This window comes from Colossoma macropomum, unplaced genomic scaffold (genome assembly GCF_904425465.1).
Source record: "Colossoma macropomum unplaced genomic scaffold, Colossoma_macropomum, whole genome shotgun sequence".
In the NCBI taxonomy this organism is placed as follows: Eukaryota; Metazoa; Chordata; class Actinopteri; order Characiformes; family Serrasalmidae; genus Colossoma; species Colossoma macropomum.
In genome coordinates, this window is record NW_023494806.1 from 18035943 (window position 1) to 18059753 (window position 23811).

Here is a 23811-nt window from a genome sequence, read left to right on the forward strand (position 1 = left end):
TGTGAATGGGTTGCAAAGAAACCATGGACCACCAAAATCTTGAGTCTCAGTTTGCTATAAAGTGAATCGGGGTTTGCTTTGCTGCTGACGGAACACTTTTTACCATGGTCTGCATCAAACAAGGGAATTTAACACACTTTTCTCAGTACACGTCAGCACCTGTTTAACATTTGACTCTTTACAGAGGCTGCTAATAACAGCAGACGAGCGATAATGTTCATTTTATTTCATCACATAGACCTATGTGACATAGGTTGGGCCAGACATCGGCAACCTGATTAGTTGAATTCACATTAAAATAATCATCATAAATAAGTAGCAATGGAGTGAGATTTATTTTTATTGCTCTGATTGCACTACAGGTAGACATTAAACTTCTTTACTTTCATGCAACACAATGAGTAAGATAATACATTTGTTCAAGAATATGTGTGCAAAAGATCTGGGTTTTATACCAGGGTGGGCAAATGAAAGTTAAAACAAAAATAATTTCAAAGGATGAAAAGAACACCTACATGTATTAATTGGTGCACTTTAGCGATTTAAGTGTGAAATCAACCAAACGGTGTCACAAAAAAACAAATTCCGGTGTGGACTTTAGCAAACGAACAAGGTGTGAAAACACCCTTGAACTAGCCTTTAACTCTGCACACATTTTTGCCCTTCAAAGCTAACCATGCTGCAGTTCAGCAAAGCGCAAACCAGTCACACTTTCATGAAGGAAGGGATTTACTTTAAAGTAATGAAGATGCTCTCGGGTATCTGAGCTTTGACTGAGATAGTTGTGTTTAATAATACATTTAGACAGCATTTTTGTTTTATACCACCCGCCCTGCACTGCAGTGGTGATGTGCCAAAAAGGCACTTCTCATGGTACCATTGTGGTGTTGCAGTGGTTCTTACAGCTGTAACGCCCAAAGTGGCAGCTGTTGGTATCACTCTCCTTTCCTTTGCTGTTTAGTTCTGAACTTTTATGTTGTCTTTTAGAAAGAAAAAGAAAGTGATTCATGTTTAAACCTAGCTAGCTAAGCAGAAGCTGTGTCAATCTCATGACAATACTGAATATTCAGCGTTTTACAGTGTCAGACAATGTTTTGATCAGCTAAGACAGGACTGATCCTGTATCAGCTGTCTACTGTGCGCTCTCAGTGAACGCGTGTGTACTGGGTATTCTTGTGTGTATGTGTATCCTGTGGAACGTGGAAAAGATTTATCAACTGGTAGCCTAATTACATTTACATCATTTATATAAAAAGCCCAATGAACAGGAATGGATTAGTGACTGGGTCAGTGGGGTCAGTGCTCAGGGGCCTCTAACCGCCAGGGTAGTTGGCAAACTGTAATTGCCATCAACGGGTGTAAACAAAGTACTAATGTTATTAATTTGTGGTGTCTGAATTCTTTCCCCCCTATCTATATAATTTTAAACATTATTGTTTATGCTTATGAATACATATATTTTGTTTATATTTATAAGTACAAAGTCTAAAGCAGATCTCAAAGGACTGGCCTGAGGGCCACATTTAGCCCACAAGATAGATTAATAGAAAATAGCATGTTTCCAATTTATCGCTTAAATCCAGTCTGGACATCATGCACATCTTTTTTTATTTTTCTGTGGGTAAATATTCATATTTGGCAGCTATGAAAACCTGATGCAACATGAACGCGGCACAATAAGCAGACATGGCTGTAATTTAGCTGTATCTAACTCTCATTCTAATTTAGACTAATGATCGTGAAATCCCCTCCATTTCATTTCACTCACATAACTTCAGTCATGTTCTTCGGGTAGCCTACTCCTATCATAATGGTAAATGAAAGCTTACTTGATTAAATGAAACTCTAAATTGTTTATTAAACACTATGTATTTATTGGTACAACAACAACAACAATGATAACAACAACAACAACAATAACTATTATTGTTATTCTTACAGTATATACATACATAATAATAAATAATAAATAAATCAATAATAATATTTACAGCATATTCACATACAAATCCTGGGTCTGATGCTAAATGCTAGAACACCTTCTTCAACCCTCACTATCAAATGAAAATTAGACGGGTGCATATAAAGTGTGAAAACAAACATGAAAAATGTGTGAAGCATAAGGGGGGAGAACTCGCACTACACCTCACACCTTGCTATAAAAATAAAAACAGGCATCTTGCATGGTCCAGTTAATATTAGATATCTGTATGAAAGGATGTTCTCTTGATCTTATCAGCTCACGCTGTGACATGCAAGAGTCCATTTTGTTCAACCCAGGTGCTCATTAAAGGTGGAAGGTTTTTTTGGTAAAATTGAAAGAAGAAGTAGCATGACTAAATCAGAAATAAAAAAACATGCTAAAATATGGTGCATGTGAGCTGCCCTGTAAAGCCTGAAATGGTGATTTTGAACCTCCTTCACATAAGTCTTTTACGTATTAACATCACCAGGGTTGGGAAGATTACTTTAAAATGCATTTCTGTACAGATTATTGATTACATGTTAAAATATGTAACCTAATCCAAAAGATTATTATTTCAAAGCAACATAATCTGATTACTTTTGTATTAGTGTTGGATTACTTGTCTTATTAAAGTCATATTAAATAAACATGAGTTCAAACAAATTTAAAAGATATCATTAAATGGGAGCAAACAGGAAAAGTGCACTACTTTATTTAACACAATTAATGATTATTATTATTAGTCTGATTATTAGTCTTTGCCTGCTGAGGTGTGCTGATTATTAGTCTTTACCTGCTGAGGTGTGCTGTGTATTAAATGCTAGGCTATCAGTTTGATCTTGACTGTGGAATCTAGAGTGAAGTAGACTAGCTGGCTAGTTTAGTGGCTGTGAACCTCACAATGTACTGATGTTATACCTAGCTATGCCATTGGCATAGTTTTGGCAATTACATGTAACCTATATAAACTAGGCTTGGGTGGTATGATGATGTAATGTGGTATACCACAGTATGCAAAAATGATGACGGTATTTAAAAATTATGATGTGTCAAATTTCTATACCACATCCGAATGGATAAAAAAACCTTCCATTCATTTTTATTTTGAAGGGTTCACTGAGTGTGTTTACATGCACTTAATAATTCGATAATAATCAGATTTTGGCAGTTATCCGATTCTAATGGTCATGTAAACAGCATACTCTGATTTCTTAGATTGGAGAAAGGCCTAAAAGTCTGATTAAGAAATCCGATAAAGTGAGCTGGATTTTAGCTCATTGACGTTATTTCTCAGTGCATGTGTACTCTTACTCTGATATCTTGCAGATTTCTCAGTCTGAGCATATGTGAAAAGAGACAGTCCAGAAGTAAGCAATGATTAAAATATCACCCGCAAGGCACTTTTAGAGAGATGCTGAAACCACTACATGCTTGAGGAAATGAAGGATTTAAATATTCTTAATCTTCTGAATGGTGTATATTTATATTTTCTGCTAAAGAGACTTGATGGTAAAAAAAAACTGCAGCATAATGATGTGTTTAACATTATTGTTATGTCACATCTTATTCTGGGAGTTTACTGGTGGGTTGCAAAGCAGAAATCTGCTTGACTCATGTAGACACAGAGTTTTCTATTATCTGATTACCCAAGTGCATGTAAACGTGAACAGATTACTGACAAAATCTGATTTTTTGCAGTTATCGGATTATTAAGTCAATGTAAACGCATTCACTGCCTGGTAATGTGGGAGCTCACTGATAGGTGGCGCTAACAGAAAAAGGGGGGAAATCAGAGCCAGGATAACCTCAGAAAAAGCATGAGCGTGATAGCAGCTCAACCACAGCAAAGTGTGGACAGCACATTCTCAGCACACACCACAGAACTTGTTCGATTTCAGCTTTCACTCCAACACCAGTCAGTGTAGTGGGTGGTACTGTTTGGGTCTGTAGCTTGTTCACTAAGCTAATGTTAAGAGCTTATCAAGCTACAGATCCGAAAACCTGGTTTAATTTCACCTTTCTGTCCCTTCAAAGGTTGCTCAACTTCACTCTCTCAGATTTTAATCATCATTATTAATAATCTGATTAACTTGTGTCTGTGCTTTAGTGAGCCAAAACTGAATTTGTTCTGTTCATCTCCCCTGACCCGGTCACCCAGATGGCTGGCCTGTACAGCACTAGCAGCATGAACAAATGGTTGAAGAATGTGATTGGCTTGTCATTGTATGAATGGTTTTCTTTGCCTCGGTCAGGTAAAGAGAGAGTGACCGGGTTGTGAGGGGTCAGCTATGATATTCCCCGCCCTCCTCCTCATCATTGATGAGTAAAGAACTTTGAGGGGAAAAAGCCGACAGCTGATGATTTTCTCAGTACATAGCACCGTTCGCTGTAGTTTACGCTTGGTGTGCGAAGATGCAGAGCCGAACCAGATGGAGATGGAGGATGTGATGATGGATTCGATTATTGCAATGTAGAACTGGACTAGCAGTTGTTGACGCAGCCCAAATTTTTTTGAGCTGTTGCAGGACATACAAGAACTACTGGGCCTATTTCATAACTGCAGTGCTGTGTCTGTCCCATTTGAGGTCCTGCTCAATGGTGGTGCCTAGGAATGTACCCAGTCTGCTGCTTACTGTGAAGCTGTGTATTTCCACTGGAGCCAGTGGGGTGGGTTTCTTTCTGAAATAAATGGTGATCTGCCCAGTTTTGTGTGTGTTTTGCTCCAGGTTGTTATTTCCATATCATGACACCAGCTACGTTACTTCCTTCCAATATACAGACTCATCGTTGTTTGAGATGAGACCAGAGTAGTGTCATCTGCAATTTTACATAGCCACTGGTGTACAGAGAGTAGAGCGTGGCAGAGAGCACACAGCCCTGTGGAGCGCCAGTGCTGAGACAGAGAGGGTCCCGTATGTAGTTACCCACACTGACATACTGTTTCCTGTTAGACAAGAAGTTGTGGATCCAGTTGCAGACAGATGGGGAACGTTGAGCTGCCACAATTTCATGAAGTATAAGGCCAAGAATGATGGTGTTGAATTCAGAGCTAAAGTCTACAAACAGCATGCAGGCTGTGTTAACTGTGAGGGCCATCCAGGTTTTGCAGGATAGAGAACAGAGCCAAATTAATGGCATCATTTACAGACCTGTAAATGATGACTACATACAGACTGCAGAGAGGGAGCTGGACAGCATCAGTCATGACTTTAAGGTGCTGAAGTAAAAGTCTCTCAAAACACTTCATGACTACATGTATTAGGGCAACTGGTCTGTAGTGATTCAGGCAGGAGATCTTCTGTTTTTTTGGAACTGGTATGATGACACAGGTCTTAAAGCACACAGGTACAACAGGCAGAGTCACAGACTGATTGAAGAAACCTGATAGAACAGTGCCCTGAGACACCATCAGGGCCTACAGCTTTTCTAATCTTCTGTTTTCTGAGAACACAGCTGACCTACTGTTCACAGATGTTGATGGGAAGTAGTGGGGAGGGGGTTGTGGTTGATGTGGAGCTCAAAGCAGGTGGGGGTGAGGTGTGAAGGGGCTGCAGATAGTGTATAGTAGACGACTGAAACTAGACTGAGGGGTAGGTGGGAGATGTGGTTTGCTAGCAGGGGGCCTGGTATTGTGTTTAATGCATTAGGCTCGCAGTTTGTTATGGTTTGCAGAAGCTCATGTAGAAGGTGGCCGCATCAGTACAGTCATTCAGCTTGTTATTTGCAGATTTAGAGTTTGTTCATAGTGCATGAGTTTACCAAAAAAAATGGTTTGCAATTGAACCTAAAAAAATACTGTGGCAACAAGTAAATTAACTAATTTTATTCACAGTAAATAAACAATTTAAGCCCTTAAATGGCCGTTTCATTACACATTTCTATAACATAAGAATGGCTCAACCAGTTTGCATTGAAGTCCCTGTAGTTACTGACTAATAAGTCTTTGTATGTAATAAGCCCAAGATTTTAAAGGGGTTAAATGAACAATTGTTTCATTCAAAGTAATTTTTTGAGTTGAACAAAACTAGTTCAGTTGGTTTTTACCTCACTTAAGTCATACTTTCATGACCTTTACACACAAATAATGCACTACACATCTATAGAAAGCCGTGTACCAAATGACTGAAATACAGTTGACTAACTTTTGCATAATGTACATTATTTGGAGTGTAGAGTTGATAATCTCATTACTTCCCTGCAAGAAATACCTGCATAGGTAGCAAAACCAGCATGTCTTGTGTTTTGGTTACTGGTATGCTGGTCAGCAGCAATAGAAGTTGTTATGCTAATCACCAGCAAAACCAGCATATTGTTACTGTCAATTTTTGTTGATTTTTTTATACACTCTACATCATATAAACATGGCAGCTGCCCTTTCACACTGTGAAAATCTCATGATGAATGGATCAATATGTAACGTGCGACCAGAGAGCAGACGCTCGCGGATGTAAAAAAGTGATGAAGCTTTACTAGAGTTATTGTCGTTGGTACACAGGCACAGCAAAATACACTGAAGGCGATCAAACACAACAGGGCTAGGCAGATCAAAGTCCAGAGTACAGGCAAAAGTCCAAAACCAGATATCAATCCAACCAGGCAACAGTACAAAAGGGCAAATCCGAAAATCCAAGAAACAAATCCAGATGCCGGTCCGCCTGTTCTTTATGTCTTTGGAGAACTTCCTCAATCCGGCGGTGCGTCTCCTCCCAGACCTGCTCACTCCGTTTCATCCAGTCGTCGACCGCAGGGACCTCTGTTTCCATCCCAGTCCATGGGGCCAAAGGGGGCTGATACCCCAGTACACACTGAAAAGGGGTCAAACCTGTCGAGGAACTGATCAAAGAGTTTTGTGCTATTTCAGCCCAGGTTAAAAATCGATACCAGTCAGTGGGGTTGTTGTGACAAAAAATCCTTAAAAAACTTTCCAAGTTCCTGATTCATCCTCTCACACTGTCCGTTTGCTTGAGGATGATATCCAGAAGTTAAGCTCACAGAGATTCCAATCTGCTCAAAAAAGGCTGACCATACCTGTGAGGTAAATTGTGGCCCTCGGTCAGAGACAATGTCCTCCGGGATCCTGAAAAATCTAAACACATGGTTAAACATGGCTTCTGCCGTTTGGAAAGCCGTGGGCAAGTGAGGAAACGGAACAAAACGTACCCCCCTGGAGAATCTATCCACCACAGTCAGAATTGTGGTGAAACCTTGGGATTCGGGAAGTTCAGTTATAAAATCTATAGCTAAATGTGACCAGGGTCTGTCAGGAACTGGAAGGGGCATCAACTTGCCTGCGGGTAAAGTCTTAGGGGTTTTACATTGTGAACAGACTGAACATGATTGCACGAATGTATGAACGTCCTTACTCATTGATTCCCACCAGTATCTATTTGATATTAACTGATGGGTACGTGTTTCTCCCGGATGACCCGTCACAATGGAGGAGTGTGCCCATGTAATTAAGCGATCTCTACATTCTAGAGGGACATATTTCTTCCCTGGGGGGCACTGACTAGGCACCGAAGCATTAGTTAGCGCAGCGTCAATGGCTTTATCTATTTCCCAACGTATAGCTGATACAATAAGGTCTGGGGGTAAAATGGTCTTGTGGCTATCAGGGTCTAACACTTGACTTGACTCTTGGTGTACACGCGAAAGCGCATCGGCTTTTGTGTTACGAGACCCAGGCCTGTAAGTGATGGTTAAGTTAAAACGGGCAAAAAACAATGACCACCTAGCTTGTCTGGAATTCAGTCTTCGAGCGTTCCTGAGATATTCTAAATTCTTATGGTCCGTAAGCACCGTAAATGGATGGTTAGCTCCCTCGAGCCAATGTCTCCATTCCTCTAGAGCTAACTTTACTGCTAGTAGCTCTCTATCCCCAATTCCATAATTTCTTTCTGCTGCTGACAATTTGTGTGAAAAAAAAAGGCGACTGGGTGCAACTTTAGTGGTGATCCAACTCTTTGTGACAAAACTGCCCCCACCCCAGTCTCTGAGGCATCTACTTCTACCACGAATGGCTTGGAAGGATGGGGTGTGTGAGAATGGGAGCTGTAGTGAAGGCTTCCTTAAGTTCTTGAAATGCCTTCTCGGCATTCAATCTGATCCTCTTAGGGGCGCCCTTGAGTAGAGATGTGAGTGGTGCGGCTTTAGTACTGAAATTTCGGAGAAACCTTCGATAGAAATTAGCAAAACCTAGGAATCGTTGTAGCTCTTTGACTGAAGTGGGTGCAGGCCAATTAACCACTGCGTCGACCTTGTGATCATCCATGAGAACCCCTTGACTACTGACTACATAACCCAAAAAGTTGACAGACTCAAGATCGAATTCACATTTCTCTCCTTTTACATACAGATTATTCTCGAGAAGTCTCTCCAACACTGCTCGAACCTGCAGCACATGGGTCTCTTTGTCTGGGGAATAAATCAAAATATCATCCAGATAAGCAATTACAAATTGACCTAGCATGTCCCGTAGTACCTCATTAATAAATGCCCGGAACACAGAGGGCGCTATAGAGAGCCCGAAGGGCATCACGAGGTACTCATAGTGCCCCCTAGTGGTCATAAAGGCTGTCTTCCACTCGTCTCCCTCTCGGATACGTATTAAATTGTAGGCACTTCTGAGGTCTAATTTGATGAATATTTTAGCCCCCTTTAACTGTTCCAAGGCTACGGGCACCAGAGGAAGCGGATAGGGATATGGCTTCGTAATGTTATTGAGTGCTCGATAATCGATACAAGGCCGAAGTCCTCCATCTTTCTTCTTAATGAAGAAGAAACTAGAAGAGATTGGGGAGGTAGATGGTCTAATAAAGCCTTGTTCGAGCGCTTCTTGAATGTATACATCTATTGCCTTCTGTTCTTCCTGGGTTAAAGGATAAACTCTGGCCTTAGGGAATGTATGGTCTTCAATCAAATCTATGGCGCAGTCATAGGTTCTATGTGGGGGTAACTTGGTGGCATTAACTTTGCTGAAAACCTCTTTGAGGTCTTGTTACGCAGGGGGAATGTGGAACTGGGTCTTGTCTTCATTGGGGCTTTCTACTGATGTGGAACAAATCGAGAGTGAGGGGGAAACAATGCAGGTTTGCAAACACTTATCTGACCACTTTGTAATTGTGTGATTGGACCATGAGATCAAGGGGTTGTGTTTCTCTAGCCACGGGAGTCCTAAAATGATCTCGAATTCAGTTTGCTCTAGGACTAAAAAAGACAATGTCTCTTGATGAAGGGCACTGGTCTGGACGACTAGGGGCTTGGTGATCTGGGAAATAGGTAGGTATAAATGATAGGTAGCATAAATGATTTAGAGACCAACCCTTTTGTGGGAACACTCACCACATTAGCACGCGGAGTAGACTCCATGTGCTTTCCAAGGGTTGGCGCCTTGCTAGTTTGTGGTCTCACAGCACAATCCTTGATCTGATGACCAGACTTCCCACAATATAGACAAAGGTGATCTCTCATCCTGCCTCTCCTTTCTTCCGGAGTTAGTCGCGTTGATTCACATTGCATGGGTTCAGGGGCTTCCAGTGACTCTGTAGTACTTGGTGATCTGGTGAAACTGCGTCTGACATTCTTGTCATACTTCTTCTTGACCCGATGTTGTAACAGATGATCGATTTTAATAGCCAGATTCACTAGTTCATCTAAGGACAGGTCGTCATCCTTACATGCTAGTTCGTTCAAGATGTCGAGTCTGAGTCCTTGTGTAAACACAACCACCAATGCAGCCTCGTTCAAACCACTACTGGCTGCTAAAGTCCGAAACTCCAGAGCGTAATCCACTACTGAACGAGCCCCTTGCTTGAGCTGAGCCAATAATTCCCCACTAATTCTCCCTTCATAAGGATGGTCAAATACAGTTTTGAATGTATGTAAAAATTGCACATATGAAAGGTGGTGTATTCTATTCCAGCTTGCGGTAGCCCACTCTAAAGCTTTATCCGCTAGCCTGGAAACTATAAAGGAAATCTTCGCCTGGTCATTACTAGCGGGACAATTATCAAAATAAACGGAACATTGGAGTAAAAACCCTCGGCATTTATCTGGGTTACCGTCAAACTTATCAGGCTTACTAACCGGAAAAACAGCAAGAGAGTTCAGATCCTGAGTAGCTGGGCTAACCTCAGTTTCAGTGACGTTCAGAGTCGGTAACTGACTGCTTAAACCTTTAACGCTTGCTACGAGCTGGGCTAGCTGAGAGTGTTGTTCAGCTTGCTGTTGAGCTAGCGATTCTAGTGAGTTAGTTACCCCAGACTTGCTGATGTCTGCCGAGTAGCTGTCCTTGTTCCATTAGTGCCTTCTGAAAAGCTTCTAAATCCACCATCTGCATAAGAGGCGAGGTATTCTGTAACATGCGACCAGAGAGCAGACGCTCGCAGATGTAAAAAAGTGATGAGGCTTTACTAGAGTTATTGTCGTTGGTACACAGGCACAGCAAAATACACTGAAGGCGATCAAACACAACAGGGCTAGGCAGATCAAAGTCCAGAGTACAGGCAAAAGTCCAAACCAGATATCAATCCAACCAGGCAACAGTACAAAAGGGCAAATCCGAAAATCCAAGAAACAAATCCAGATGCCGGTCCGCCTGTTCTTTATGTCTTTGGAGAACTTCCTCAATCCGGTGGTGCGTCTCCTCCCAGACCTGCTCACTCCGTTTCATCCAGTCGTCAACCGCAGGGACCTCTGTTTCCATCCCAGTCCATGGGGCCAAAGGGGGCTGATACCCCAGTACACACTGAAAAGGGGTCAAACCTGTCGAGGAACTGATCAAAGAGTTTTGTGCTATTTCAGCCCAGGTTAAAAATCGATACCAGTCAGTGGGGTTGTTGTGACAAAAAATCCTTAAAAACAAGTTCCTGATTCATCCTCTCACACTGTCCGTTTGCTTGAGGATGATATCCAGAAGTTAAGCTCACAGAGATTCCAATCTGCTCAAAAAAGGCTGACCATACCTGTGAGGTAAATTGTGGCCCTCGGTCAGAGACAATGTCCTCCGGGATCCTGAAAAATCTAAACACATGGTTAAACATGGCTTCTGCCGTTTGGAAAGCCGTGGGCAAGTGAGGAAACGGAACAAAACGTACCCCCCTGGAGAATCTATCCACCACAGTCAGAATTGTGGTGAAACCTTGGGATTCGGGAAGTTCAGTTATAAAATCTATAGCTAAATGTGACCAGGGTCTGTCAGGAACTGGAAGGGGCATCAACTTGCCTGCGGGTAAAGTCTTAGGGGTTTTACATTGTGAACAGACTGAACATGATTGCACGAATGTATGAACGTCCTTACTCATTGATTCCCACCAGTATCTATTTGATATTAACTGATGGGTACGTGTTTCTCCCGGATGACCGGTCACAATGGAGGAGTGTGCCCATGTAATTAAGCGATCTCTACATTCTAGAGGGACATATTTCTTCCCTGGGGGGCACTGACTAGGCACCGAAGCATTAGTTAGCGCAGCGTCAATGGCTTTATCTATTTCCCAACGTATAGCTGATACAATAAGGTCTGGGGGTAAAATGGTCTTGTGGCTATCAGGGTCTAACACTTGACTTGACTCTTGGTGTACACGCGAAAGCGCATCGGCTTTTGTGTTACGAGACCCAGGCCTGTAAGTGATGGTTAAGTTAAAACGGGCAAAAAACAATGACCACCTAGCTTGTCTGGAATTCAGTCTTCGAGCGTTCCTGAGATATTCTAAATTCTTATGGTCCGTAAGCACCGTAAATGGATGGTTAGCTCCCTCGAGCCAATGTCTCCATTCCTCTAGAGCTAACTTTACTGCTAGTAGCTCTCTATCCCCAATTCCATAATTTCTTTCTGCTGCTGACAACTTGTGTGAAAAAAAAGGCGACTGGGTGCAACTTCAGTGGTGATCCAACTCTTTGTGACAAAACTGCCCCCACCCCAGTCTCTGAGGCATCTACTTCTACCACGAATGGCTTGGAAGGATGGGGTGTGTGAGAATGGGAGCTGTAGTGAAGGCTTCCTTAAGTTCTTGAAATGCCTTCTCGGCATTCAATCTGATCCTCTTAGGGGCGCCCTTGAGTAGAGATGTGAGTGGTGCGGCTTTAGTACTGAAATTTCGGAGAAACCTTCGATAGAAATTAGCAAAACCTAGGAATCGTTGTAGCTCTTTGACTGAAGTGGGTGCAGGCCAATTAACCACTGCGTCGACCTTGTGATCATCCATGAGAACCCCTTGACTACTGACTACATAACCCAAAAAGTTGACAGACTCAAGATCGAATTCACATTTCTCTCCTTTTACATACAGATTATTCTCGAGAAGTCTCTCCAACACTGCTCGAACCTGCAGCACATGGGTCTCTTTGTCTGGGGAATAAATCAAAATATCATCCAGATAAGCAATTACAAATTGACCTAGCATGTCCCGTAGTACCTCATTAATAAATGCCCGGAACACAGAGGGCGCTATAGAGAGCCCGAAGGGCATCACGAGGTACTCATAGTGCCCCCTAGTGGTCATAAAGGCTGTCTTCCACTCGTCTCCCTCTCGGATACGTATTAAATTGTAGGCACTTCTGAGGTCTAATTTGATGAATATTTTAGCCCCCTTTAACTGTTCCAAGGCTACGGGCACCAGAGGAAGCGGATCGGGATATGGCTTCGTAATGTTATTGAGTGCTCGATAATCGATACAAGGCCGAAGTCCTCCATCTTTCTTCTTAATGAAGAAGAAACTAGAAGAGATTGGGGAGGTAGATGGTCTAATAAAGCCTTGTTCGAGCGCTTCTTGAATGTATACATCTATTGCCTTCTGTTCTTCCTGGGTTAAAGGATAAACTCTGGCCTTAGGGAATGTATGGTCTTCAATCAAATCTATGGCGCAGTCATAGGTTCTATGTGGGGGTAACTTGGTGGCATTAACTTTGCTGAAAACCTCTTTGAGGTCTTGTTACGCAGGGGGAATGTGGAACTGGGTCTTGTCTTCATTGGGGCTTTCTACTGATGTGGAACAAATCGAGAGTGAGGGGGAAACAATGCAGGTTTGCAAACACTTATCTGACCACTTTGTAATTGTGTGATTGGACCATGAGATCAAGGGGTTGTGTTTCTCTAGCCACGGGAGTCCTAAAATGATCTCGAATTCAGTTTGCTCTAGGACTAAAAAAGACAATGTCTCTTGATGAAGGGCACTGGTCTGGACGACTAGGGGCTTGGTGATCTGGGAAATAGGTAGGTATAAATGATAGGTAGCATAAATGATTTAGAGACCAACCCTTTTGTGGGAACACTCACCACATTAGCACGCGGAGTAGACTCCATGTGCTTTCCAAGGGTTGGCGCCTTGCTAGTTTGTGGTCTCACAGCACAATCCTTGATCTGATGACCAGACTTCCCACAATATAGACAAAGGTGATCTCTCATCCTGCCTCTCCTTTCTTCCGGAGTTAGTCGCGTTGATTCACATTGCATGGGTTCAGGGGCTTCCAGTGACTCTGTAGTACTTGGTGATCTGGTGAAACTGCGTCTGACATTCTTGTCATACTTCTTCTTGACCCGATGTTGTAACAGATGATCGATTTTAATAGCCAGATTCACTAGTTCATCTAAGGACAGGTCGTCATCCTTACATGCTAGTTCGTTCAAGATGTCGAGTCTGAGTCCTTGTGTAAACACAACCACCAATGCAGCCTCGTTCAAACCACTACTGGCTGCTAAAGTCCGAAACTCCAGAGCGTAATCCACTACTGAACGAGCCCCTTGCTTGAGCTGAGCCAATAATTCCCCACTAATTCTCCCTTCATAAGGATGGTCAAATACAGTTTTGAATGTACGTAAAAATTGCACATACGAAAGGCGGTGTATTCTATTCCAGCTTGCGGTAGCCCACTCTAAAGCTTTATCCGCTAGCCTGGAAACTATAAAGGAAATCTTCGCCTGGTCATTACTAGCGGGACAATTATCAAAATAAACGGAACATTGGAGTAAAAACCCTCGGCATTTATCTGGGTTACCGTCAAACTTATCAGGCTTACTAACCGGAAAAACAGCAAGAGAGTTCAGATCCTGAGTAGCTGGGCTAACCTCAGTTTCAGTGACGTTCAGAGTCGGTAACTGACTGCTTAAACCTTTAACGCTTGCTACGAGCTGGGCTAGCTGAGAGTGTTGTTCAGCTTGCTGTTGAGCTAGCGATTCTAGTGAGTTAGTTACCCCAGACTTGCTGATGTCTGCCGAGTAGCTGTCCTTGTTCCATTAGTGCCTTCTGAAAAGCTTCTAAATCCACCATCTGCATAAGAGGCGAGGTATTCTGTAACATGCGACCAGAGAGCAGACGCTCGCAGATGTAAAAAAGTGATGAGGCTTTACTAGAGTTATTGTCGTTGGTACACAGGCACAGCAAAATACACTGAAGGCGATCAAACACAACAGGGCTAGGCAGATCAAAGTCCAGAGTACAGGCAAAAGTCCAAACCAGATATCAATCCAACCAGGCAACAGTACAAAAGGGCAAATCCGAAAATCCAAGAAACAAATCCAGAAACACAAGGTCATAACAGGGGAGATGAAAAACCAGAATGAACGCTCAGTAGTTTTCAAGAAAACAATACCTTGCAAAGGTCCTATGCTAAGCCCGGGCTAATATACTAAACTAAACAGATCACATGACATAAACACACAGGTGAGAGTGATCAGTATTCTGGAGAGCTAGAGCGGCGATTGGTTGCTGCTGCTCTTCCTGGTGTCATGTGATGAAGCGGAGGATTCTGGGAATCGTAGTTTGGAGGCTGGCTGGCCGAATACGTGACACAATATATATTTTCTAAAATCGCTTGGAATAAAACATTTTTTACATTAAGTTACATTAAAAGTTAACAGTATTTTTTTCTTCTCCTGTAAAATGACTATTTAGGCCTATTGCTGTACCCTGCACTCTTTTGAAATCTAAGAGATCAAATAAAAAATATAAAATATATGTCATCATTCTTGCCATGGGAGCCCCTATGTAACTTGCATAGTTAGCATTTAGGAAGAAAGGCACTGCTGGGAAGTACACCTGAGCTGGCCATTTCCATTGAACAAAGTGATGAGCTTAGACTACTAAGGTCTCTTAATATTAAATACATTTCCCATATAGTAAGCTAATGCAGTGGTAGCCACTTTCTGCAAGTGCCCTACATGGCCATTAGTGGAACAGAATTTGACTGATATTTTTCATTCCCTCTAACTCTGTTATCAGATTACGAAGGAGAGCGTTGGCTGTCTGTGTGTGAAATGTTGTGTTTTTCCATAAACTATCGAAGAACAAAAATGCACAGTCCAAAAACTGCGACCTCCACACTGTAAAAAATTAAAAAGTCAGCTCAACTTAAAATGATAAGTTAACTTATTACACCACTTCATTTAAGTTCATTCAACCTGAAGGCACTAGAGTTTCCCAATTCAAACTTCTTAAAGTAGTTAAAAGTTCTCCTAACTCATATTTTTTAGTACTGCATCTTAGTTAGGTAAACAATATAGAATCAATATATTTTACATTTTTATAATTTCCCCACCAGGTGGGCACTTCCATCACACGGTGCCACCATTTTTGAGGCTCCAAGATCATCGTGAGTTCGAACCCTGTCCTGATAATAAAATTATTTATATTTCTATGTTCAAAAATGTTTAATGCACTGCAAAAAAAAAGCTGTTGTTTTAACTTGAGAATGTAACTAACATAGATCACAAAGCTAACTGAACATCAGATAATAAGTTTGCATGAAAGAATGCAAGATACAAAATTGTTGTTTTGTTAACTTACTATTTAGTGTTCAATTAACTCAGAATTTAGGTCAGGCACAAATAAATTTAAGTTGAACTGCCAGTCAAAGTTAAATATTAAAGCATTTTGTGTGTTTCTAGCATGGAGGCAGATTGTTTTGGAATATCTAAAAAACATTTCATGGCTACTGTGAAAAAACCACTGTATGCGTTTGTATTTTGTGTGTTGCCCTATACAAAGCAACGTCATGGTATCACTGAACACTCTGAAATGTACTGGTGTCAGTAATAAAGCTTGATGGAATCAGAAAATGCACTGCTCAAAGCAAACATTCAATGCAAATTAGCTGCAAGAAGCTTCATTTCACACCTACAGTCAGTTTTGTCTGTCTGCCTTCATGTAGATCTGTAATCTAGTTCATCAAGAACCAAGAGTGACTTTTGTTCACAGTGGTGTTTTCACTCAAATGTTCACACTTCCTGTTCTGTAGGTGAGACAATAAACTGGCATGCAAAGATTAGAACATCCCTGGTCAAATGACATGCTTTGCTGATGTTCTAAGAGAAAATACATTAACACATCCTTTACAGGGAGTAAACTTAAATATGGCATTCATCTGCACATTTTAGTGAACTTCTGTTTATTTCCTGAGATTAACATACTGGAAAAAAAAACATACAGTAGGGATGCTGGAAGGTGTTTTAAGTGGGGGATTCTGAAAGTTTAAGCGGTGTAATGTGACCAGTGATGTCATTCAATATGATTTGCCATTTTTATTTGATTCTTTTTGTTTTTTTTTTTGTTGGCTAATTTACATGAAGTTGAGTGTGTCATGCAGTGCTATGTTGAGGCAAGAGAAGACGATATATACATATCACTGACATGCCAAACCACTGACCCATATCAGCACCCTGCTCTCTACTTCTGCACAAACTTTATGCAGATTACCTGAGTGGTGACCAATCAGATTGTTGATGTATGCTGTGGAAAAATATTGTATCACTCCTGCAGTCACAGGTGAGCTTTAACACTGAAACACACAGAGTGGGAAAATAATGGTTGATAAAAGCTTCCTTAGATCATTAGATGACTTTTTAAAGTTTAAAAAGCAATATTAGCCTGCTTTGGGGTTCAGAATTGGCCTCAGTCTCTTCACTCTAAAGTAAGCACACATGACTCTATACTACACTCAAATTACTAAGATGTTCAGAAAGTTTTATTTATATTATTTTTAATAGTTGCAATCCTGAAATCAGGGGGTGCTGCAGCCCCCTCCGCAACCCCACTTCCCATGCCCCTGACATACAGTATGAAATGTGCTATAACCTTTGCATGGGACACATTTTATGCACTTATTTTTTTTTCTTAGAAAATCAATAAAACATGTCGTTTGACCAACGGCAACCAAATCTTTGCATACGACTATAGGATTGCACTGCATATGACGATGGGATAACATTAGTGCATTTTGGTTTATTTTATTTGGCTGTTCATTAAACTGAAAGCACTAGTGATGCAGATGAACCTCAGTTAGCTATTTTACTAATAGCCCTCCAGGTTATCCTTCGGTGTTGGCCTGATGTAGTCGCTGTTTGTGTCATTTGATGCTTCTTCCAGAGCATGAACTTCAACATCAAGTTCAACCCAACTATGAGCGAGTTCAATGAAACTATGACTGAGTTCAACCCGGCTATAACTGAGTTCAACCTGGATATGACTGAGGTCAACTTGGCTATGACTGAGTTCAACCCAGCTATAACTACATTCAACACAGCTATGACTGAGTTCAACACAGCTATGACTGAGTTCAACCCAGCTATGATGGAATTCATCCCGGCTATGACTGAGTTCATCCCGGCTATGATTATGTTCAACACAGCTTTGACTGAATTTAACCCAGCTATAACTGAGTTCAACACAGCTATGGCTGAGTTTAACCTGGCTATGACTGAGTTCACCCCTGTTATGACTGAGTTTAACCTGGCTCTAACTGAGTTCAACTCAACTGTGACTGAGTTCCATCCGGCTAAGACCGAGTTCATCCCAGCTATAACTAAGTTCAACCAAGCAATAAACCGGCTATAGCTAAGTTCAACCCAGCTGTAACTAAGGTCAACCCGGCTCTGACTAAGTTCAACACAGCTGTGACCGAGTTCAACACAGCTGTCACTGACTTCAACCTGACTATGACTGATTTCAACCAGGCTCTAACTAAGTTCAACCCAGCTAAAACTAAGTTCAACCCAGCTATAACAGAGTTCAACCCGGCTATAACTGAGTTCAACACAGCTATGACTGGGTTCAACCCAGCTATAACTGAGTTTACCTCAGTTAAAACTGAGTTCAACCCAGCTATGACCAAGTTCAACCCAAGCTCAACCTTAACCCAAGTTCAACCTAAGATATGACTAAGCTCAACCCATCTATAACTAAGTTCAACCCAGCTATAAACTGGCTTTGGCTATGACTAAGCTCAACACAGCTATGACTGAGTTCAACTCTTTTATCACTGAGTTTAACCAAGCTATAAACCGACTATGACTAAGTTTATCCCAGCTATGACTAAGTTTATCCCAGCTATAACTAAGGTCAACCCGGCTCTGACTGAGTTCAACCTGGCTACGACTAATGCCGGCCTTACACCAAATGACTTTTAAAGCTTGACTTTTAAAGATTTCACTGTCACAGACAAATATCCATGTCGGAATAAAATCACGAGAGTCTTGTTAGAGTCGTGTCGCGCTCATGTCGTCTCGATCGTTTAGTATAAGGTGGTCAAGATGGAGGTCTTAAGTCAGTCTTTTTCTCATCTTAACGCTGTGACAAAATCAACTGTGTTTAATATTATCGTAACATGTGGGCACTCACGCGTGTCCCTGGCACGCCACTATTTGCATGAGCCAAGACTTAAAACTTACGAGGGAGAGGGAGAGAGAGAGAGAGAGAGAGAGAGAGAGAATGCAGGCGTGACTGCCTGAAATCTCTGTAAAAAAATGGCAATTCAATAAAATAATCATATTAACTTAAAATGTAAGCTGACTGTTTTAATATTTCAGGTTCACTGACCCTGTAACACGTAAGGAAATGTGCAGAGGACTTTAAGAATGCCATTATTGAAGAATTATCAGTTGTTTTCTATTTGTTTTCTATTTTCTGTTACAGTTGTTTCTTATTTTGTTTGTTTGTTTCTCATGGTTTAGTTCATGACACCCAAACAACAATGCTGAATTGCTGCATGTAGTGTTGATGAGTAAATCTTCATATCAAATTAAAAAAAGTAACTGCACATTTTACAGGTTAATTAAAAGATTCTGGGTGATGATCTGCCAGAGTACACAGTTCTATAGTGAACTGCTCTGAGCCCCAGATCTTTACACACCCAGCCAACGTATCTTCCCATCTGTACCACTGCAGAGTGGAAGGAAAAGTGTTTATCTGCTTGTAAATTTCCACCAGGTGCATGATGGAGAATAATCTCAAAAATCTAGTTGCAATCTTGTAAATAGTGACACTGCAAGATTCCTAGTCTTTGCAAAATCATAGTCTGTGACTAAAAAACACAACACTGTCTTTAGATGTGAGAGGGTGTCAGACTTTAATCTTTCAAAAGTCTTTTCAAAGTCTTCTAGTGTATGGTTAGCATAAGTTCAACCTGGTTATGACTGAGTTCAACCCAGCTATGACAGTTCAACCTGGCTATGAATGAGCTTAACCCAGCTATGACTGAGTTCAACCCAGCTATAACTAGATTTAACCCTTCTATAACTAATGCTAACCATACACTAGCAGACTTTGAAAAGACTTTTGAAAGATTAAAGTCTGACACCCTCTCACATCTAAAGACAGTGTCACGGTTTTTCATGACAGACTATGATTTTGTAAAGACTAGGAATCTATTTCTCTATTTATAAGACTGCAACTAGATTTTTGAGATTATTCCCCATCATGCACCTGCTGGAAATTTACAAGCAGATAAACACTTTTTTCCATTCTATAGTGGTTTATAGTTTATAGTTTATATATTAAAATTTAAGATCAATTCTCAGAGAGCAGAATGTAGGATGTAAAACTGTATAAACTCTTGAACTTGGACATCTAGGTGGTATTTTGAAGCCTTCAACAATTTAACCCTTAACATATTAATGAATAATATTGTAGGATACTGTAAACAAACAGAAAAACTACTTAAAAGTTCAATTTATAGGCTATGCACAATTTTCATCAACAAATTAAATGATATTTTTGCAAAAGTGAAGAAATACACAAAGAAATAAGTTTGTGCACCCCTGCTCAATGACAATGACAGAGAACTCACTTCTGAGCATTTTAATGCACTATTACTGTATATGTACTGAATTTAACATAGTTGGTAAAAGACATAACATAAAATGGGGTTTGTGTCAAAGTTATGGCACATTATATATTTTATGTTGTGGAGAATGTGTTTAATTCTTTCATTTAGAAAATCAACAAAACATCATTTAACTGAGGGTGTCCAAACTTTTGCATATGACTACATGCACAACGTAGATTTAAGGCTAGCAATGTAACAATATAAAATACAGTACAAACACAAAGAATTAAACATAAAATAATCATCAAAGGTGAGTAATGTAGCATTAAATTGTTTGTTTGAGTACAGATAAAAAGACTGAATCAAACACAACAGAAAGAACAGTTCTTTGATACGGTTTATCCACAACAGGTGCAGATTCACAATCCATTGGCATATATTCCTTCATCCCTGTGAAATTCAAGAGAAAATACAATTTATGTAAATTCAGGGACAGTAAGTCACACACACACACACACACACACACACACACACACACACACACATATATATATATATATATATATATAGTTTTATTTTTATTTTGGCATAAGCAGATCATTTTATGTTTGAGTCAAACAAAGCCATTTAATGGATTCTAGTTTCTTTTAAGACAATATTTACCATTTGTTAACACAAAACCAGTAGATAAAGTGCTGAACATTGCAACAAAAACAGCCCAATGGGCAATATCTTGGAAGATATCTTGGAAGATTTAATTAGTGTTGTGCTATAACCCGAACCAGCCATTGTTTTTTCAAAATATGCACAAACTTCAACAGTAAAATACAGACACTTGTAGTAGACCTTGAAATATTACATGGACACTATTCAAAATGTAAATGTCCCCAGGAGCTCGGTCTTTTAAACCTACCTATTTGTTTGAACTACACACCTGGCAACATTTCTTTGCTACAAGTTCATTAAGAGTTGGGCTCAATTTCTGAGCTGCTGAGCTAATGTGTTTATATTGGCTGACCTGCAGCGGAAATGCAGCTAGTGTGTTTGGTGATATGACCGGTTTGGAATTGTGCAGAATTATGTAGAATTGAGGTGTAACCACTGACAGGAGCAATAAGCAGAAAAAAACAATAACACGAAACTAAGAAACAGAAATAAGAGGCAAAAGTAAAGCAACAACATAACAACAAAGCTACAACTGATTTATAAACAATCCAGACCAAACATGCACAGACATTCACATTCACTGCCAAGCAAAGAAAAGCCTGAAACAAGAGGTATATATATGAGATGAGAGGCAGCTGAGAGCAATGACGGGGCGGAGCTAGGAACAAGAAACAGGTGTGGGATGAAAACACGGCAGAACAGAGGAGGAGCCAATGCAACAACAAAAGCACATGGACTAGAAAACAAAGGCACATGTCAGACATAAACAAAAGCACATGACAAAGGAAAACAAGGAAACCGTGGCTAAAACAAAGAAAGACAAGGACGAGGCACAACAGAACCTTACAGTGGTTTTGGGTTAGACAACCTGTGCACTATTTAGGTGCAGTAGCCATTATTTTAATTTGATTCTTTTATTTATCATTTTTTATTTATTTTAATCACTTCGTAGGGAGAAGGGGGTCGTTTGAGATCCTGCCTAAAACAGTTCGGAGCAGTGTTGCGTCACCTGACCTGAATCCTGCGCGCTGATTTGCTAAACTAATTTATCTGGTTCTGCTGGAGAACAGTGCTGATGTTTGACTGTTTCTGCTGAAAAAACTTGAACTTACCTTGACAGTGGACAGTGATGGCTTTTGTGACAAAATGTATTTAGGGTTCAGATTGTGTTATGTGCATTACTCACTACAGTCATCTTAACATGTAATGGAAATCAATGTAACAAGCTATTTTTTCATTTATTTGGGGAGCATTTCTATTGGTCCATTCATGATGAAATTTGAACGCTATGCAAAGGGTAACTTTTTAAACTTTTTTTAACTTTAAAAAATTGCAAAAAAATGACAAAAATAGAAATTAAGGTTTTTGCATAATATCAACAATATAATGAAGTGGAAAAAATGCATGTAGCTTAAATGATTTTGCAACATTATTTCAATAAAATTCAAGAAAGTTAGGACAGTAATAAGTACTTACTGCATTAATGCATCAGGCCTTTGGTATGTACTGTTTTGCATGACAATTGCATTCACATTGCATTCTGGCTTGGACTCTATAAAAGAGTAAATACAAAGAAGTTATTTTTGTTGTCTCTGGCACTATTGAAATGACACCTGTGGATGCTGCATACCATTCTTATAAAGTGCTATCAGAATGATTGATACTGTGAAGCAAATGGAAAAAAGGTTCACAAAGGCCATGAAGACTGGAAGAATGATCCACATGTTTTGATGCTTTGGCTCAGGCAGCTCGTGGTGGAATAAGGACAGTTGCTGTGGCTCCTTGTCATCAGGTATTTTGCAGGTGTATCTGCTGTTGCGCAGAGATACAGGAACAGAATACGAAGCTCTGGTGAGACTTGCTTTGACTGATATCGTGGATGAGGAAATTTTCTCAGGCTCTATCCAGGTGACCACTGGAGGAGGCCTCCCCATGACATCACAGGTCACAAACTGCTCTCCAGACTCATAAGTACGAATGTAAATGCTCTCTAGAACACGTGGCACTGACACAATAGAGACACAAGAGTGATTAATGAGTGAATAAAAAAGAGTGACAAAAGAGAAGAATGAGTTTAATGGTCTGGTCACATAATTCTTGACTCTGTGAATAAACTTCTGACCACGGAAACTGCTGTTAGAGTAGTCAAAGAAATAAATAACTGGCCACTGGCCACTTTATTGGATACCTACGTAGACTCATTTAAGCTATAGAATCATGTGTTTAATTGATTTTCTAAGTGGAAATAAGTGAACTCATCCTCTACACAGAAAACACTTAAATATGAAATTTTTCTGCAAATTTTAGTGCATTTTTTAGTTTAACATACTGGACTCTAAATCTAAAATGTGGCATGACCTTTGCACTGGCCACATTCCCACAATGTTAACACCAGCAAATAAGCAGTTATTGTGCAATAAATTGTGCAGAAGTGTGTTCTCTGTAGAGGACAGGTTAACTTCACTTGGCAATCAACAAAAACATATCATTTGACCAGGGTTGCCCAAACTCTGACTGTATATGTGCATGGATGTGCACGCGGGATATCGATCTAAATGCCTGGTAACCACTGGAACACAAGACAAAAAAAAATGGATTTTGAAAAAAAGATTGTGATAGGATTTTGGATTTTTTACCTTTTACAGTTAATTGTGTTCCTTTCAGGTTTTCATATCTGTCTGTACTTCCCTCAAGCTTCACCCAGCAGTAATACCTCTCTTCATCAGTGACTCTCACATTCTTTATCATCAGAGAGATGTTTTGTGTTCTTGGATTGCCAGATAAGGAGTAGCGTCCAGCCGAATCAGAACAGTTCTGCTCTTTCGCTGAGGGGTCCAGCTTGCTCAAGCATGTGAAGATAATGGGTCCAGTGTGATGGTTCTTTATCCTCCAAACCACAGTCACGTCTCTGTGCTGTGCTGTGAAGCTGCATGGGAGGACAACATCTTTTTCTATCTCACCATCTATGTCCTCTGGGACGGATATTGACCACACAGAGGAGAAAGTACATCAAATAAAATAAAGCAAAAATTCTGATTGTGTATAAGGTGTATAATTACCAGAGGAATATACAACAGTACAGAAAATCAACACTGGATAAACTGCTGTTGTTAATGATTTTAACTGTGGAAATGTACTTTACA